Genomic DNA, 20,435 nt, shown 5'->3' with positions numbered 1-20,435 from the left:
TGAGCAGTAGACATTCCACCTCCCGGTACCTGGATGGGCCCTGGGATCCCCAGGATGCTCAGGAAAGAATGACAGCCCTCCTCTGAGTGGAGTCTCTCACGGGACCTGGAACTCAGGGATCCTAGGCAGGTCAGCTGGAAGGGAAGACACGCCTCTCCATACCGAGTCAGAGGATCACCGTGAAAGAGAGGCCTTCGCCCTGACCCCACCCCGCCCCAACCCCGCTTTCTAAAGCTCCTCCAGCAGAGCCCGGTGTTCTTCCTGTCTGAGGAGTGGTTCCAGCGGAGCGGGCTCTTCCACTTCCTTCAGCTTCCCCAGTGGCGCCAGATCTAGGAAATGTTTTGCCTTTTGCTGAAACGCTGGGGTTGACAGGAGCTCATCTAACAGGCTGGAGGTGAGAGTGGACAAGCGCCCTGGCTCCTGAAGCAGTTAAGAGGTGCTTGGATGGATTGCATCTGTGGTTGATGAGGAGGCCTCCGGGGTCGCGAGCTTCGGAGGTGGAGGTGCCCCGTTTTTGGTTTCCCACACCGCCCTGGCGACCTGGGGCTCCAGACCCACCGCGTACTCTGGTGGGACGTGGGTTGTGCAAATACACCTTGCCCCTGTGACTCAGCTTGAGGGAGCCCAAGCTGTCCCACTGAGCACGCGCCCATCAGGCCACCGTGCTGTGGATCCTCGTCCTCCTGGCATTTGTTGGGGTGTGGAGGCCACCGAAAAGTCTGAGGGTTGGACAGTCCTGCTTCCAGAGGAGCCAGGGAAGCAAACACAAAATTCCCACATGCAGTGGCAGGCTGAGAGATTCCTTCTGCCTGTGCAGCCTGGCTGGGCTGGAGTGGGGGGACGGCTCTTGCTCCCTGGCTAAAGAAAGCCCCCTGTGGCAGAGCCCCAGGCATGCAGTTCGTGTGTGGTGCAGGAAGCCCTGTTCCCCACGCCACGGTGTGGGTGAACTCGATTGAGGAGGGAGGAGGATGACACCCGCTGGGGGTGTTAATTAGTAACCACAGTGGCCTCAAAGAGCTCAAATGGAAGGAAGAATTGCACGTCTCTCACTTTAAGTCCAGAGCTGGAAATGATTAAGCTTACCGAAGATGTAAAATTTTCATCGCTAGAGAGACGTCAACACTTGGCTTCAAAACTTCAAAGGATGGGCTGATTGTCTTTGACTACCACTGCAGTTGATGACTTTAAGTTACAGCCAATGCTCATTGACCACTCTGAATATCTCAGGGCCCTTAAGAATTATGCAAAATCTATTCTTTCTGTGCTCTAGAAATGGAACATCACAGTCTGAGTGACAACACATCTGTTAACATCATGGTTTACTGAATATTTTAATCCCACTATTGAGACCTACTGCTCAGAAAAAAAAAACAAAAACAAAAACAAAAAAACGACTACTTTAAAGGGATTGCTGCTTGGCCTCGTGCAGTGGCTCACACCTGTAATCCCTGCACCTTGGGAGGCCGAGGTGGGTGGATAACCTGAGGTCAGAATTTGGAGACCAGCCTGGCGAAAATTATGAAACCCTATGTCTAATTAAAATACAAAAATATTAGCCAGGCACGGTGGTGGTACTTGTAATTTCAGCTACTTGGGAGGCTGATGCAGAAGAATGGCTTGAACACTGGAGGCGGAGGTTGCAGTGAGCCAAGACCACGCCACTGCCCTCCATCCTGGGCAACAAGAGGGAAACTACATAAAGGAAAAAAAAAAAAAAAAGGAAAGAAAAGAAAAAAGGAAAAAAGATTGCTGCTTATTAATAATTCTCCTAGCTACCCAGAAGCTTAGATGGAGATGTACTTGGAAATTAATGTTATGTTTACGGCTGCTAATACAATATCTATCCTTCAGCCTGTGGATCAAAGAGTTTGTTACATATGTATACATGTGCCATGTTGTTGTGCTGCACCCATTAACTCGTCATTTAGCATTAGGTATATCTCCTAATGCTCTCCCTCCCCCCTCCCCCCACCTCACAAGAGTCCCCGTTGTGTGATGTTCCCCTTCCTGTGTCCATGTGTTCTCGTTGTTCAATTCCCACCTATAAGTGAGAACATGCAGTGTTTGGTTTTAGTCCTTGTGATAGTTTGCTGAGAATGATGGTTTCCAGTTTCATCCATGTCCGTACAAAGGACATGAACTCATCATTTTTTATGGCTGCATAGTATTCCATGGTGTCGAATACTCCAGTGAAGACTTCCACCAGATGCCCCGGGTGGGCCGGATGGGAGGAGACTGGACCACGCTGGACCATGCTGTTCTTGGGGTTTTGTTGACATACAGGGTGGACTGGCAGCCCCAGCATTGTAAAGGGTGTCCAGGTATGGAAATGTCACATACAATGCCCTCCTTCCCGTCAGCCTGCCTTCAGCTTCCTCAGGCGTGAAGACAACTTCCCATCAGAACCTCTTTTCTTCCCTTTCTCCACCACACACATGAGATGCATGAGAGGGAGAAACAGCTCAATAGATACTGCTGACCTTCATTTGTGGAATCTTCAGTCATCTACACACAGACAGGTGTCTAGACAGGGACCCAAATCAAACACCATTTCCAGGTCCTCATGGTGGGATTGGTCTCTCTCTCTCTCTCTCACACACACACACAATTTCCACATCTAGTTCACAAGCCACAATTTACCCTTTTCACAGGACACAGTCTGAGTAAAACCCACCCCACTCTCCACCCGTCGGCTGACAAAACTTCTTCTCTACAATTTATAAAAAAGATCATCTGGACCAGGCACAGTGGCTCACGCCTGTCATTCCAGCACTTTGGGAGGCCAAGGTGGGTGGATCACTTGAGGCCAGGAATTCAAGACCAGGCTGGCCAATATGGTGAAACCCCATATCTATGAAAAATAGAACAATTACCAGGTCTGGTGGTATAGGCTTGTAATCACAACTACTCAGGAGACTGAGGCAGGTGAGTTGTTTGAACTAGGGAGGCCGAGGTTGCAGTGAGCTGAGATCATGCCATGGCAATTATTGAGACAGAGCGAGACTCTTCCTCAATAATAATTATAATATTTTTATAAGATTAGTTTTGTGTGGTGATACCTGCCTGTAGTCGCAGCTACTCGGGAGGCTGAGATAAGGAGAACACTTGAGGCCCCAGAGGTCGAGCCTTCAGTCAGCTGTATCCTGGGCAGTCACCAGTCAAGGAGATATGCCTCTTCCCGTTTTTTCTTTTCTTTTCTTTTCTTCTCTTTTCTTCTCTCTTCTTCTCCCTCCCTCCCTTCCTTCCTTCCTTCCTTTCTTTCTTTCTTCCTTTCCTGCCTGACTGTCTTCCTGCCTTTCTTCTTTCCTCCCTTCCTCCCTTCTTTCTTTCCTCCTGCCTCAGCCTCCCAAAGTGCCGGGATTACTGGTGTGAGGCACCATGCCTGCTTGGCCTAAAGAGACAACATTTGAAAGTAATACACAGACAGCACCTTCCAGTGATCTGATTGACTGACAGATTTAGAGACAGTGTCTCACTCTGTCACCCTGGCAGTGGTGCCATCATATCTCACTCACTGCAGCGTGGACGCTCCTGGACTCAAGCGATCCTTCCACCTCAGCCTCCAGAGTAGAGTACCTGGGACCACAGGCATGCACCACTGTGCCCAGATCATTTTTATTTATTTATTTATTCATTTTCCCTAGACAGAGTTTCTCTCTGGTTGCCCAGACTGGAGTGCAATGGCGCGATCTTGGCCCACCACAACCTCTGCCTCCTGGGTTCAAGTGATTCTCCTGCGTCAGCCTCCCCAGTAGCTGGGACTACAGGCACGTGCCACCACGTCCGGCGGATTTTGTATTTTTAGTGGAGACGGGGCTTCTCCATGTTGGTCAGGCTGGTCTTCAACTCCCGACCTCAGGTGATCCGCCCTCTGCAGCCTCCCGATCTGCTGGGATGGCAGGCGTGAGCCACTGAACCTGGCCTTCATTTTTCAATGATTTTCCATAGACAGAGTCTCATCATTTTGTTGCAGCCCTCCTGACCCGGTGCCTCAAAGTGCTGGCGTGATGGGCGTGAGCCACTGCACCTGGACTCCGGGGAATGATTCACGACCACGATCACTGTACTGATTCTTTCTTTCTTTCTTTCTTTCTTTCATTGATGATTTATTATTGATTGATTGATTGATTGATTTTGAGATGGAGTCTCACTCTGGGCGAGGTGAGGCGAGGCGAGACGCAATGCTTTGGAAGCCGCAGCACTGCCTTCTAAAGCCCCATTCAAATGCACAAAGCCCTATTCCCTTCCTGGAGTTGGAGCTGATGCCTTCCATTGCCTTGGGCTTCTCTCCATTTAGAAGTTTTACAGGCACAACCCCACCCAGAGGCTGGCTACGGCTGAGGATTACGGGGTGTGGTGGGGCTGAAAACTCGGTCCCCCATTGTTGCAAGCTCAGCCAAGACATCCCCCGACCCCCATCACTTGCTCACCCTTTGAGATCCCCTGCCTCCCCCACCTTGGAAGCTGAACTCTTACTTTAATTTCTGTCTTTCTTCCTTTCCTGCATTTCAGGAGGGGGTGGAGGAACGAGGGTGTGTGTGGGGAGGGGGTGCAGGGCAGGGACAGAGGGGAGCATCCTAAGGGTCGATTTAGTGTCGTGCCTCTTTAACCGCCACCACCGAAGATGAAAGCAACAATCAGCTAAATACCGCATGTTCTCATCCATAAGTGGGAACTTATAGATGAGAGTTCTGCGTGGGCAGAACGAGGGGGATGAGAGACGCGGGAGCCTACTTGAGGGAGGAGGGGTGGAAGGAGAGACAGCTTCAGGAGAAACCAAAACAAAACGAAACATGAAAACTGTCGAGTACTGTGCTGAGTGTCCGGGTGATGAAATCATCTGCACACTGAACCCCCCGTCAGAAGTTTACCTTTGTAACAATCTTGCACATGTATGCTTGAACAAGAAATGAAAGTTAGAAGAGAAAGAGAGAGAGAGGGAGAGAGATAAGTGAAACGAAACACCACCTCCTTGACCTGAGTCAGGGGATTTCTAGCCTTTGGGGGGAACATTCAGTGACAATGCAGTATTTGGGCATGCTCTTTTTTTTTTTCTTCATTTCTTTTTTTTGGACTGAGTCTCTCTGGTTCTGTCACCCAGGCTGCGATGCAGTGGCGCTCTCTTGGCTCACTGAAACCTCTGCTTTCCGGGTTCCAGTGATTCTTCTTCGGTAGCTGGGATTACAGACGTGCACCACGACAGACGGCTAATTTTTCTATTTTTAGTGGAGACGGGGTTTCTCCATGTTGGCCGCGTTGGGATTGAATTCCTGACCTACAGAGATCTGCCCTCCTGGGCCTCCCAATGTACTGGGACGACAGGCCTGAGCCGTAGGGATTTCAGCCTTTAAAAGTGCCAGCCCTGCCACCTTTCACTGCGGGCCTTACGCTCAGAATGACGTGTCCTCTCTGCCATAGGTTGACTATTTGGGTTCCCTATGCCATTGCACTGTAGCCTGGGCAGCAAGAGTGAAACACCGTCCCCCCACCTTCCCGTGCAATAAATAAATAAATAAATAAATAAATAAATAAAATCTCTACACATGACCTATAAGTGTGTGTTCCCATGAGTGATTTCTAACAAATGGCACTGTACACTGAATGCAGTGGCTCACGTTTGTCATCCCAGCACTTTGGGAGGCCGAGGTGGGTGGGTCACGAGGTCAGGAGTTCAAGACCAGCCTAGCCAACATGGAGAAACCCCCTCTCTACTGAAAATACGAAACTGAGTCAGGCGCGGTAGGGCAGGCACCTGTAATCCCAGCTACTCGGGAGGTTGAGGCAGGAGAATCACTTGAACCTGGCAGGCGGAGGTTGCAGTGACCCGGGATGGCGCCACTGCACTACAGCCTGGGTGACAGAGTGAGACTCGGTCTCTAAATAAATAAATAGAAAGAAAGAAAGAAAGAAAAGGAAAGAAAAGAAGAAAAGAAAGAAAAGAAAAGAAGAGAAGAGAAGAAAAGAAAAGGAAAACAGAAAAGAAACCAGGAAAGAAAGAGAAAATGAAAGAAAAGGCACTGTATTGCTAGTGGGCTAGGACCTTCTCTCTTTCTGTCTGTTTCTCTCTGTCTCTCTCTGTCTGTCTCTGTCTTTCTCTATCTGTCTCTTTCTCTGTCTGTCTGTCTCTTTCTTTCTCTCTGTCTCTCTCTCTCTCTGCCTGTCTCACTGTGTCTTTCTTCTGTCTAACTCTCTTTCTCTGACTGTGTGTCTCTCTCTCTCTCCCTCCCTGTCTGTTTCTATCTCTCTCTGTCTCTCTTTCTGTCTGTTTCTCTGTCTGTCTCTGTTTCTCTCTGTCCCTCTCTGTCTGTCTCTGTTTTTCTCTGTCTCTTTCTTTTTCTGAGTCTCTCTTTCTGTCTCTCTTGCTCTCTCTCTCCGTCTCTCTGTCTGTGCCTAACTTGTCTTACTCTCTTTCTCTACCCGTCTGTCTCTCTCTCTCTGTCTGTCCCTCTTCCTCCCTTTCTGTCTCTCTCCCTCTCTCTCTCACCCTCTCTCTGTCTGTCTCTCTTTCTGTCTGTTTCTCTCTGTCTCTCTGTCTCATCTCTGTCTGTCTCTCTTTCTGTCTGTCTCTGTCTGTATTTCTCTGCCTGTCTCTCTCACTATGTCTATCTTCTGTGTTGCTCTCTTTCTCTGCCTGTCTGTCTCTCTCTATCCCTGCCTTTCTGTTCTCTCTCTCTCTCTCTGTCTCTCTTTCTGTCTGTTTCTCTCTGTCTGTCTCTGTCTGTCTCTTTCTCTGTCTCTCTCTTTCTTTTTTTTTTTTTTTCACACGGAGTCTCACTGTATCGCCCAGGCTTGAGTGCAGTGGCGCCATCTCAGCTCACTGCAAGCCCCACCTCCCAGGTTCACGCCATTTTCCTGCCTCAGCCTCCCGAGTAGCTGGGACTATAGTCGCCCGCCACCAAGCTCGACTAATTTTTTGTATTTTTAGTAGAGACGGGATTTCACTGTGTTAGCCAGGATGGTCTCGATCTCCTGACCTCGTGATCCACCGGCCTCAGCCTCCCAAAGTGCTGGGATGACAGGAGTGAGCCACTGCGCCCAGCCTGTCTCTCTCTTTCTTTCTTTTCTCTCTCTCTATGTGCCTATGTTCTGTCTTACTCTCTTTCTCTGCCTGTCGGTCTCTCTCTCTGTCTGTCTCTCTCCCTCCCTGTCTGTTTCTCTCTCTCTGTCTCTCTCACTCTCGCTCTCTCTATCTCTCTCTCGCTGTTTCCCCCTGTCCGTCTGTCTGTCTCTTTCTGTCTCTCTCTTTCTTTCTCTCTGTCTCTGTCTATCTCTCCCTCTGCCTGTCTCTCTCACTGTGTCTCTCTTCTGTCTTACTCTCTTTCTCTGCCTGCCTGTCTGTCTCTCTCTCCCCCTCTCTTTCTGTTTCTCTCTCTCTCTATCTCTCACTTTCTCTCTTCATCTCTCTCTTTCTGTCTGTTTCTCTCTGTCTGTCTCTGTCTTTCTCTGTCTGTCTGTCTCTCTCTGTCTCCCTCCCTGTCTGTCTGTTTCTCTCTCTTTCTCTATCTCTGTATTCTCTTTCTGTTTTTCTCTCTTTCTCTATCTCTGTCTCTCTCTCTTTCTGTTTCTCTGTGTCCATCTCTATCTCTCTCTGTCTGTCTCTTTCTCTGTCTGTCTCTCTCTTTCTTTCTCTCTGTCTCTGTCTGTCTCTCTCTCTGCCTCTCTCTCACTGTGTCTGTCTTCTGTCTTACTGTCTTTCTCTGCCTGTCTATCTCTCTCTCCCTCCCTTTCTCTCTCTCTTTCTGTTTCTCTCTGTCTGTCTCTGTGTGTCTGTCTGTTTCTCTCTTTCTGTCTCTCTCTTTCTGTTTCCTCTCTGTCTGTCTCTGTCTGTCTGTCTGTCTCTCTCTCTTTCTCTCTCCCTCCCTGTCTGTCTGTTTCTCTCTCTGTCTGTCTCTGTCTCTCTCTCTGTCTGTTTCTCTCTGTCTGTCTCTGTCTGTCTGTCTGTCTGTCTCTATCTCTTTCTCTCTCCCTCCCTGTCTGTCTGTTTCTCTCTCTCTCTCTCTGTCTCTCTCTCTGTCTGTTTCTCTCTGTCTCTCTCTGTCCATCTCTGTCTTTCTATGTCTGTCTCTTTCTCTGTCAGTCTGTCAGACCCCCCATGCCGGAGAGGGCCCTGTCCCTTCCATGAAAGTGAGAAGCACCTGCTTAGAAAGGCCAAGAGGAATCCAGACAGACGGGCCTTGCTAGGCTTCGCCACTCAGTGTATGATTTTGGGAGGTCGAGGCTGGGTCCCCACTTGGATGGAAGGGGCGTTTTCAGACTTTTCTCTCTGTCACATGTGGGGTCCCTACTTCTTGTATTTTCCTGAGAAGCTCCTCGACTCAAAAATACATGTTTAATGTCAAGCGTGGTGGCTCATATCTGTCATCCCAGAACTTTGGGAGGCTGAGGCGGGGGATCACGTGAGGTTGGGAGTTCGAGACCAGCCTTGCCACCACGGTGAAACCCTGTCTCTACTAAAAATGCTAAACTGAGTCGATCGCCGTGGGGTATGCACCTGTAATGCCAGCTACTCAGGAGGCTGAGGAGGGAGAATCACTTGAATCTGGGAGGTGGAGGCTGCAGTGAGCCGAGATCGTGCCACTGCACTACAGCCTGGGCTGTAGAGTGAGTGAGTCTCTGTCTCTAAACAAACAAACAAACAAATAAATAAATAAATAAATAAATAAATGCATTCTTTTCCATGCTGACTGACACTTGCAGACGTCAGTTGTCTTTGGGCATCATCTAGCGGCCACTGTTATTGAAAGTCTAGGTGACCTGGAGGGAGGTTTCGCAGACTTCACGGAGCCTGGGGCAACGGGTTTCTCTCTTTCCCTTCTGGAGGCCCCTCCCTCTCTCCCTGGTTGCCTAGGGAACCTCCGCCCTGGCGGGGGCCCTATTGTTCTTTGATCAGCACTTTAGTTTTCTGTGTGTGTTGGATTCTTTCATGCGCATAGACTCTTCTACTTGGGTTTTAGGAGGGGTCAGTTTAATTTTCAATTTGCCCCCTGGCTCCCCCCACTACCCACGTCCCTTTATCTTCATTTAGTGAGTCAGTTAGGCGGGTTCCCCCCAATCCCCCACCCCCCGCCTCCCAACACCCTGCTTGGAAACCTTCCAGAGCCACCCCAGTGTGCCTCCGTCTTCTCTCCCCTTCCCCCACCCCTTACCTGCGATCTCATTCTTGCCAGGCTGACATTTGCAACGGTGGGAGTGAGGCCTCACTCAGTGGCCACCGTTTTTGAAGATGGGGGTGGCACGGTCCCAATTCCCTGGAGGCAGCTCGGGCCAATGGCATAGCCCTTGACCCGTGTGGGCAAGCGGGTGGGTCTGCTGTTTTGGGGTTTTTTTCCCCCGCGTCCCTCCTCAGGCCTCCCTCCCTAGGAAAGCTTCACCCTGGAAGGGTCTCTATCACCTTTTATCATGATGTTTTAGTTTCTCCGCCCTCCGGCCAACATAGTTTCACAATGGGAATGGCATCACAACTCTAGTCTGGGCCTTCATAGTATTTGCCCAAAATAGAAACGTTTTCTGAAAATTAATACTTTGCTCACTTAAGATTTCCAGGGACGGTGCCTTGGCCCGTGTTTGTTGTTTTGTTTTGTTTTGTTCGTGTTTTTCCTTTTTCGTACGTATTTCTTTTCAGGTGAAGTAGAAATCCCCAATTTTCAGAAAGACGTATATTTTCCCCAAGACATGTTAGCTGCTGTTTTCTCCTGTCGTTAACTAGCACTTTTGTGAATCTCTCAACGTGTAGTGAAAGCCGGTTGATGTTTACTTCAGAACATCTTATTTTCTAGAAATCCATAAGCGAATGCTGCTGCTGCTCTTGCTGCTGCTGCTCTTGCTGCTGCTGCTGCTCTTGTTGCTGTTGCTGTTGTTTTCAAAGCACACCCCGGCCACCCTTAACGGAATCAAAAGCGTTATAAAATATGTGTAATTATTTCCTGAGCACGCCCTTCCTCCTCCTCTCTCTGTCTCTCTGTCTGTCTCTGTCTCTCTCTTTCTCTGTCTTCTCTCTCTCTCTGCCTGTCTGTCTATTTCTCTCTCTGTCTCTCTCTGCCTGTCTCTCTCACTGTGTCTGTCTTCTGTCTTACTCCCTTTCTTTGCCTGTCTGTCTCTCTCTCTGCCTGTCTGTCTGTCTCTCTCTCTCTCCCTGTCTGTTTCTCTCTGTCTGTCTCTGTCTTTCTCTGTCTGTCTCTTTCTTTCTCTCTGTCTCTCTGTCTCTGTGTGTCTCTCTCTGCCTGCCTCTCTCACAGTGTCTGTCTTCTTTCTTTCTCTACCTGCCTGTCTCTCTCTCTGTCTTTTTCTCTCTCTGTCTCTCTCTCTCTTTTTTTCTCTCTGTCTGTCTCGTCTTTCTCTGTCTGTCTCTTTGTCTGTGTGTATCTTTCTTTCTTTCTCTCACTGTCTCTGTCTCTCTCTCTGTCTCTCTCACTGTGTCTGGCTTCTGTCTTATTCTCTTTCTCTGCCTGTCTGTCAGTCTCTCTCTCTCCCTGTCTATCTATCTCTCTCTCTCCCTGTCTGTCTGTTTTTTCTCTCTCTTTGCCTGTCTGTCTCTCTGTCTCTTTCTCTCTGTCTCTCTCTGTGTGTGTCTGTCTTCTGTCTTACTGTCTTTCTCTGCTTGTCTGTCTGTCTCTCTCTCTCCTTGTCTGTTTCTCTCTGTCTCTGTCTGTCTCTCTCTTTTTCTTTCTGTTTCTCTCTCTCCCTCTGTCTGTCTCTTTCTCTCTCTGTCTCTTTCCCTCTGTCTCTCTCTTTCTTTCTTTCTGTCTCTCCAACTCTCTCTCTGTGTGTGTGTGTGTGTGTGTGTGTGTGTGTGTGTGTCTGCTTTCTGCCTTACTCTCTTTCTCTGCCTGTCTGTCTGTCTGTCGGTCTGTCTCTCTCTCTCTGTCTGTCTCTTTCTCTTTCTGTCTGTCTCTCTTTCAGTTTCTCTCTGTCTCTGTCCATTCGTGTCTTTCTCTGTGTCTTTATCTGTCTGTCTCTCTCTCTTTCTGTCTTTCTCTCTTTGTGTATCTTTGTGTCTCTCTGTCTGTCTCTCTGTCTCTGTGTCTCTCTCTCTCTCTCTCGCTCGCTCACTCTCTGGCTCTCTCTATCTCCCGCCCTCTCATTCTTGGCAAAATAAGTTCAAGTACATCTAATCTAATCCATTACCACGGCCTGAATTCTTAACTTTAGACATCCCAGATTTGATCTCCCTACAGAATACTGTACAGAACTGGAGAGTTGATTTCTGGACTTGGATACCTCGTAGATACTACATATTAATAAATATCCAACCCTAAAGTCTGGGATTGCTTCTAGCGCTCGACTGTCTCAAAAAATCATACCTCTGTTCACCTAGGATGCTGGGAGGGTTTTCTCACTGTGCATCTGCTCATGTCCTTCATGACCTATGACCAAGCCCTGTCCGTTCTGTCTCAAATATAATTCTGCAAACACTTCACTCCATTTCCACAACTACCCACGGCCCTTTGTGGAACCACTGGCTCTTGGAAAAAAAATCCCAGAAGTGGCTTTGGCTTTTTGGCTAGGAGGTCTAAACCTGCTGAGAACTTTCCTGCCAAGGATTCTGTGTGAACAAAAGTGCTTCTGCTGGGAGCTGGGATTCTCGGGACCATGTTTGCTAGTGCTGGATGAGTCTCCGGAAGGATGCACGGGACTCTGCAAAGCTGACCTGTCCCACCAATGTCAAATGTATACCTCTGCATTGGCCCAATGTCTCCAACGTACATCACCGTCACCAACCATCACCGTCAGCATCCTTGTGAGCCTGGCCAAGGCCCCGACTCTGGGGAGAATCTTGGGAGCCCGGCCTTCGTCAGCTACAGTCCAAAGGGATGGGGACTCCACCCACAAGGTCCCCACTGAACTGCGATGTGGAGCTTAGCTCAGAGAGGGGACCAGGAAGGGAGAAGTCCTGACAGGAGATGAGTTCCCTAGCCTCTGGCCAACCCACTCATGTCCCATGTACCGGGCACCCGTGGGACACCACTGCTTTATCCCTTCCTCTGTCCACAGACACCCCAACCCCACCCCACAACCCACGCACACATGCTGGAGGTTATAAAACCACATGGCGTGAATAGAGCCTGACGGAGCGAGAGCTCATTTCACGAGGTGGGGGGGTGGGATGGGGTGGGGTGTGGTGGGGATTTGGGGTCAGTAGAGAGCCTGATTCTCCCTCGTGGGTGGCTACAGTGTACAAATGAATATTGCTTCTTGGGCGGAGGGGCTTCTTTAGGCCGTCACGTTTGTGGGACTGTCTCTCAAAACCTTCCTTGAGTCCACAAAATAGATTCCACCCCACCCCTCAACGTTTCCCCTGGTGCTAGATGTATCCTGTCAAGAGACCTGAGCCTGACACATTGAGTTAAACACCTTTATTGGCTTTCTGGGTTTGTTTGCTTCTGAGATGGAGTCTTGCTCAGTCCCCCCGCGGCTGGAGTGCAGTGGCATGGTCTCAGCTCACTGCAACCTCTGTCTCCTGGGTTAGAGAGATTCTCCTGCCTCAGCACCACCACGCCTGGCTCAATTTTTTATTTTTGTTAGACATAGGATTTGACCCTGTTTCATTGGTTTTCACTGGAGATTCTAGATTCGAGTCACACCTCATTGTGTGCCACATAATGACTTCTTTTTTTTTTTAAAGCACAATATATCTGCTTTATTTGAGTGGCTTTGTATATCGTTATGATTGTGTTATAGATGAAAAAAGGTATTAAACACGGTGCTAATGATAGTGAAAGTGAAAACAAAAGAAAGGTTACCTATTTAGTAATTAGAATAAAGTTGCTCAGTATTTTGAATTACCTAAATACGTCAGCATTTAAACTCCTCCTACTAAAAACTTGCCAATCTGAATAATCCTCCTTTAAACACAATTTTTGATATGGTTAAAGTTTTTAAGAATGTGACTCTTGTAGAATAGCTGAACAGACAATAAACATTTAAAAAAGAACAGCACAAGGATCAAAAAGACTTGGGAAAAAATTAAAAAAAAAACACAAGCCTTATGAAGAACTGAGTTCTTAAAATATTATGGAGAGCATAGCTATTGGAAGAGAAGGCAATATTGGCAAGTTGATTGTTACATTTGTCAGCAAAAGCTAGAACTATTTTCTTTGGCAGTCTTTCAGGCACTGCAAATACTACTGCAAAATGAGATATAATCCATTAAACAACATATTCACAAATCAAAAAATATTTTAGTAATGTAATGCTTCAGATTTAAAAGTAAATCAAGTGTTAAAACTCAACTGCTATAGTAATTAACCCCAAAGATAAGCATATCTGACAAAAAAGCTTCCACAGAGTTACGACTTCGGAATTATACTTTCTCTTGATATTTACTTATTTATTTTATTTTATTTTATTTTATTTTTTTCTTGAGACAGGGTCTCACTCTGTCACCCAGGCTGGAGTGCAATGGCATAATCTTGGCTCACTTCAACCTCCACTTCCCAGGTTCAAGAGATTCTCCTGCCTCAGCCTCCTGAGTAGCTGGGACTACAGGCGCCCACCACCATGCCCAGCTAATTTTTATACTTTTAATATAGACGGGTTTTCACCATGTTGGCCAGGATCGTCTCGATCTCTTGATGTGATCTGCCTGCCTTGGCTTCCCAAAGTGCTGGGATGACAGGCATGAGCCACCATTCCTGGCCTTCTCTTGATATTTAAACTTTTATGTCAGTCCAGAAAAATACAATAAATGTCAACAGTAAGTATGGTGTTGAGGCAGAAGTAGGACCAAACTTTTTCATATGTTATTCAGTTGATAACAATATGACCTGGGTAGTAATTTCCTATGTGTCTACTTATACACAAATACAAAAAGTAAAACAGAGATACTGCTAAATAAATGGGTACACTAAGTTCTTAATAGTAACTCAATAAACTGGAACACTGTCAAAAAGCAGCAACTAGTGAATTTTTCAGTGTTTATTTCTATTATCCAATAAGTGAATTATGATATTCCTTTCCAATTTCCCAAGCACTTTTTGTCCCAATCACCATTTCTGTGTTTGAAGAAAAGGTAACAAATCAAATAACAAAACTAAACAAGCAAACAAACAAAACACAACTACAGTATCTGCAAAAGTTTGGTAGAAGACTGAAACTGTTGAGTATAAGCATCTGGTATTCTATTATAATTAGTTAACTGAAGAGTTTGTTAAAGACATACATTTCATAAGAAAACATGTTAGTTTGAAGTTATTGACCAATATGTACCATCCCTAAGTATTAGTAACCAAATTCATGACAATAAAGAGCTATCATCTAACAAGAAAATTTAGTGATTGCCAGCACCATCAACAACACTTTGTCTTTACACTTCATTACCACTTACCATGCATTATAATGTCTAGGATTGACTCTGATAGCATTTCGAAAAAAAGCTAATGCTTTGTCTAATTCTTCAGTTAAGACAAACTCTCGCCCTAATAGAGTATAGGCATAAGCATAATTTGGATCCACTTGGATTCCTCTCTGGAAGAATTTAATTGCAATATCATGTTCCCGCTGCTGACTGAGACAGGTCCCTGCAGCACACCAGGCCTCTGGCAAATTTTTATCCATGTCTGTTAAGTCTTTTGACAGAAATGAAAGAGAGACATCATTTTGAAGATGCCAAAGTGTTGTAGAGTAGATTTACATGCCTTCGACTCTATAATTCTCAATCCTTCTAACCTCTGAGAATATTCTTTCAGCTTGCATGTACTCTGAAATTTCAAAATAGGTCCTTCCAATTTGGCACAGTACCCAACCAGTATTGTAGTGGTGAGAAGGTATATGTCTCAAAATATTTATAGCTTCTTTGCATTAGTATGAACACAAAGCTAAATAACCTTTCCCCCTTTCACAAAGAAGGCTCATCAAGCCTTCTGCTGCTGCTTTTTGTAGATTAAAAGCCTGAATCTGATGTGTGATTGTGGATATTTTCTCTTCTGAATTGATGGAAGAGTCCAATTTTGTAATTTCCAGGTTGTCATTTATATTAGGTTGAGTTATTCCTCCTTTATTAGTTTTACTTTTTGTTTTTCTGTTTGGGGTTTTAGGTGGAAACTTCATTTTTAATTTCTTCCTATTCTCTTTGGTTGTGGAACTGTCACTAGTAAAGACTCATGAAGTTTTTTGATGCAATGCATTTGGGGGAGATGTCATAGTGGGGCTCATTACCTGAGGTGTTGTCCTTATTTATGGACCAGAACTTTCTGTTTGTGAAATAATTGGAGTTACCTCTCGGCTATTTCCACACTGCGAGAAGACAGACTTTACTCCAGTTTGGCCAATTCCGGCAACAGACTTTTTTTGAAGGGGCTCCGGTGGATGGCACATCAATTACAGAAGGTGTATTAGTGTAGTTTTGTAAATAAGATCCATCTCCAGGACTTGGGATTTCTAATGGCAAAATCCCAAAACTTGGGGTTAATGGACTAAGAGCTGCTGGTCCTGTTAATAAACTTCGACCAGTTTTTGGTTTATTTTGAACCTGTTTAGATAATATGGAAGTTCCTGTTCCCAGTGGGACAGTATCAGGTGAAATTACAGCTGAATCGATAGAAGACACTGGGGAATCTGTATTCAAGGAGTACTTCTTTGAATTGGAAGATTCTAAATTCAATCTGTTTAATTCAGTTGTGTCCTGGGGTGTTTCCGTAAGAATGGTCTCAGGCTGTCTGTGACATAAACTGTGATTAGGTACTTGTGTTGTGCAAGAGTTGGGCAGACAGTTGCTAAAGTTCTGTAAAGATGTGAATTTAAATGTTTGGTCAGGATCTGGCTTTTCACCTATTTCACATAATGATTCAAAGGGATACCAGAGGAAAGGATTTAAACTAAGTCTCTTTTGATAACATTCTGATCCTTTGGCAAGCCGATCTGTCTTGCAATATAGATGTCCCAACAATGGAAGGAGAAAGCAAGCTGAATCACCAAACTCAGTGACAATATCATCATGGCTTTTCTGCTTATTAAACACTCCACCAGATAAGATTTGTTCCCAGTCTGCCAGCTTACTGAGATCAACACAACATTTTGCAAGCAGGTATTTGCATTGTGGTGTAGGACAACTGTGTCTTTTCAAGAGTCTATATGCTTTATAGGCCTTTTCTGGGCGGCAAGAACAGGTCGCCAGTAAAAACAAGGCTTCTTCTGAGTGTACTTCTGCATAAAGTCGTTCTGTGAGGAAAACCCCATCTCGGTAAGCATAGTGGTTTAGTGCTTGCCATATAGCAGCCTGGACGGGTTCCTGCAGCACTGTCATCCTCGAGGCAAAGGCCCAATTTCTTCAGTGCCTCAGGAACCCCCCTACCCCACCCAACCCCTCCACCCTGTAGCGGCTCCGGCCCAGCCAGCCTCGGCTCATTTAAATTCACCAGTTACCAGGGGATAGGGACGGCCAAGCCAGAATGACTTCTTTACCCTGCCGACTCTGGAAAGCCCGGCACCTTGTGATCCATTGCAAAGCGAACGTCACCTCATGTTTGGAAAACGGATCCGCTCCCAAGTTCAGCGGAGGGATGTGGCATGTAGGACGAAGGACTCTCTTCCTTCTGATTTGGTCTTCACGGTGGGCCCTAGGGCTGGAGCTCTCTCTGTGCAGACCGCTGACTCCCTCTACCTTGGGTTCCAATGGCCCCACCCTGGGACACGGGCCTTGGCAGATTCTGGCCCTTCCTGGCCCTTAAGTCACTGTCAGAAACCCCATCTCGTGTTCGGATGCCCCGAATAACTATGACTCGTGCCTCTCTGGAAACATTGGAAATCTCTCCTCTACGCATGGTCACCTAAAACCCCAGGAGCTCGAGACACACGTCCGCCATCCACCTCACTGCTTTTGGGAGAGAATGCTGAGAGTCTCTTGCTGAATCTCTCTTGACTTGAGTTCTTCATGGGTGTGTGGTTAAGACGTAGTGAGACCAGATGTATTAACTCAGGCCGGGTGCTGATGGCTCACGCCTGTAACCCCAACACTTTGGGAGGTCGAGGTTGTAGGATCCCTTGAGGAATCGCCTAACCCTGGGGAGGTTGAGGCTGCAGTGTGTGAGCCATAATGGTGTCACTGCACTCCAGTCTGGGTGAAAGACAGAGTGAGGCCCTGTCACAGGTAGGCAGGCAGGCAGGCAGGCAGACAGACAACAGCTGTATTATGTTCTTCTCAGGGTAGGAAGCAAAAATAACAGAATACAGCACTTAATTCTTTTTTTTTTTTTTTGGGACAGAGTTTCACTCTTGGTGACCATGCTGGAGTGCAATGACACCATCTCGGCTCACCGCAACCTCCACCTCCCGTGTTCAAGTGATTCTCCTGCCTCAGCCTCATGAGTAGCTGAGATTACAGGCATGTGCCACCACACCCGGCTGATTTTGTATGTTAGTACAGACAGCATTTCTCCATGTGGGTCAGGCAGGTCTCGAACTGGCTACATAATGTGATCTGCCCACCTCGGCCTCCCAAAGTGCTGGGATGACAGGTGTGAGCTATTGTGCCCAGCCAGCTACGTTTTCTTTTAAATTTTCAATTTTAATCTATTTATTATTATTATTATTATTTTGAAACGAAATCTCACTCTGTTGCCCAGACTGGAGTGCAGTGGCGTGATGTCAGCTCACTGCAAGCTCTGCCTCCCGGGTCCACCCCATTCTCCTGTCTCAGCCTCCCAAGTAGCTGGGACTACAGGCGCCCATCACCATGCCTGGCTAATTTTTTGTATTTTGAGTAAAGACCGGTTTTCACTGTGGTAGCGAGGGTGGTCTCGATCTCCTGACCCCCGTGATCTGCCCACCTCGGCCTCCCAAAGTGCTGGGATTACAGGCGTGAGTCACTGTGCCCCGCTTATTTATCTATTTATTAACTTTGAGTCCAGGTTCTGAAACCAGTTAGTTTTTGTATTTTTTTAGAGACGAGGTTTCACCATGTTGCCAAGGCTTGGATCGAGGGATCCACCTTCCCTCGCCTCCCAAAGTGCGGAGATGACAGGCGTGAACCTACCGCACCTGGCTCCCCACTTCCACCCCCAGCTTATCAGTCAGGTGCCCGAGGCCCAGCGGTGGTGTGTGTTTCCCACCCTCAGAGCCCCCTCCTCTGGTCACCGCCATGGTGTCCGCGAGTGGGTCCTGAGGGAGCTCGTTGGTGTGGGGGTCGAGGCTGTTGAGTGAGACGTGCTCCTGCCACGCAGGGAAGGGCGCCGCCTGGTCTGGTGAGTGTAGGTCATGTGCTCCCTTCTGGCGGGTGCACGCGGGGCGTGTTAACGATTGCGGTGTGCTGGGGCAGGTGAGGCGTGTGCCGGCCGGCCGCCGAGGGGCTACCGTTCTGCCTCCGACAAGTTGTGTGTGGGTTTACTTGGAGGTGCTTTGCCTGGGAGATAGGAGGTGGGTGGACGGGGAGTCCTTAGGGGATTGCGAGCACACGAAGCAGCGAGGTCCCCCACCCAGACCGCGAAGGCTCAAGGTTGCCACACGCAGATTTTTCTTGGTACCGCAAGCCCCCTCCGTTCCCCAGGCATCCCTGAGCACCTCTGCGGGCCCGACGAGGGGCGACTGGCGGGTCGGGAGTGTGACCCACAATCGGTGAGAAAGCCTTCTCTAGCGATCTGAGAGGTGTGTCTTTGGGGTACCGGAACCCCCGGCCTGCCGCATCTCTCTGCGTTACGGTAGCACTGCCGTAGCGACTCGCTTGCAGAGGACACTCCTCCACTTCCCTGTCGACGGGGTGAGGGGGGAAGAGAGAGGGTTCCCCGGCCTCCGCGGTGGGGACCGAGGGCAGCTCATTGCCTACTGTGTGGCCCACGCCTCCTCTTTCCAAGTCTGTGCGTGAGCGGTGGCTGTGCTCGGCATTCCAGCAAGTGCGTGACCCGCTCCACTGCAAGCTGGCTCTTCGCCCGCTCTCCTGTGGAGTAGCGACCGTGCCTACGACCGCATTTGCATGGCACGGGGTTGGGCTGCCTGGCCATGGGAAGCATCCCAAGTGGGGGGGCGCATAATTCTCCCGGAGCTTTACCAGGTTGGAAGATGGACGGGAAATGGGCAACGTGGCCCTGGCATTGGGTTTGTGGCTGAGGTCACTTTGGGTTCCCAATGGCAGGACCTGGGTCTCATGATGTGGGTCTTGTTGAGTGCCGAGGGCCATCCCGCATCCTAGGTGGGGTGCCGTGGGACCTCCGTCGTGCCTGTGGTGGTGGGATCCCGTGACCGTGTTTTCCTGGTGGCCCGGCCATGCCTGAGGTTTCTCCCAGAGCTGCCCCTGTGCAGGCTCCCCAGTGCCCTTGCCCTCACATTCCCTAGCCTTTCCTGTCTGTGCCCCCCTCCCTGCCCACTGATCCTCTCTCCCTGAGAGGCTCAACAGCTTAGGCTGTGGTGTCCCCGTCTGGGACTAAACCCAGCTCTGCCTTTTGGGGCACAGCTGCCGGCCACTGTTTGGCCTGTTGTCCATGTCTCCGGGCGCACGCCTTTGGGACCTGGTCGGCGGCGCCCCACGTGGGCCTGGTGGGCACCTGGAGGGTTTGGGGTTGGCCTGCAGCACGCATAGTGGAGAGGGTTCCAGGGGCTGGACGCGATGGCGGGGCAGTGGGGGAGCCACGGGCCCGCTGAAGGCCAGTTGGGCGCTCTAGGTGCTGCTCTGAGCAACCTTCGTGCTCGGAGGCCGCTGGCAGTGAGATCCCGGGCACCGCGGTCCGCCTCTCATTCGCTGCCCAAACGTCGGGGCCACCCCGCGCCCGCCGCACGCGAATGGCCGCCAGTCCCTTGCGGCTGCGGTGCACTGGTCGGGCGGTCTGCCTCCTCGCACGTGGGCATGAAGGGTCGGGAGTGGTGAGCCCATGGGGTGTTGTTGTGTCATGTGGGTGGATGGGATGTCCGGTTTGCTGCCCCACCACCTCCCTCCCACCACCCCACACTGTTCCCTCCCTCTCACACGCCCCGTCACCCTCCCTGCCATGCCCATCCTCGCGACTGGGACACTAGGCTCATCCTCGCGATGCCCGGAGGCTGCTTTCTACCTACACGGTTGATCCTACCAGAACCATATGCTTGTCTCAAAGATTAAGCCATACATGTCTAAATACGCAGGGCCAGTACAGTGAAACTGTTAATGGCTCATTAAATATGTTATGGTTCTTTTGGTTGCTTGCTCCTCTCCTACTTGGAAAACTAGTAATTCTACAGCTAATACATGCCGAAGGGTGCTGACTCCCTTCACGGGGAAGATGTGTGCATTTGTCAGATCAAAACCAACTCTGTCAGCCCCTCTCCGGCCCCAGCCGGGGGGGTCAGGTACCGACGGCTTTGGTGACTCTAGATAACCTCAGGTGAATCGCACGCCCCCAGTGGCAGCGACGACCCATTTGAATGTCTGCCCTATCAACTTTCAATAGTAGTCGCTGTGCCTACCATGGTGACCACGGGTGATGGGGAATCAGGGGTCGATTCTGCAGAGGGTGACTGAGAAACGGCTACCACAT

At 48.8% G+C, this 20,435-nt stretch overlaps 1 pseudogene; it reads right to left on the bottom strand.

The window, feature by feature from the left end:
* Positions 1–429: 429 nt before the first annotated feature.
* LOC129053343 (uncharacterized) lies at positions 430–19,918 on the bottom strand (annotated as a pseudogene).
* Positions 19,919–20,435: the final 517 nt, after the last annotated feature.

This window comes from Pongo abelii, chromosome Y (assembly GCF_028885655.2).
Source record: "Pongo abelii isolate AG06213 chromosome Y, NHGRI_mPonAbe1-v2.0_pri, whole genome shotgun sequence".
NCBI classification, from domain to species: Eukaryota; Metazoa; Chordata; class Mammalia; order Primates; family Hominidae; genus Pongo; species Pongo abelii.
The sequence above is the reverse complement of the archived record's forward strand: the minus strand, read 5'-3'. Positions and strand labels throughout refer to the sequence as shown.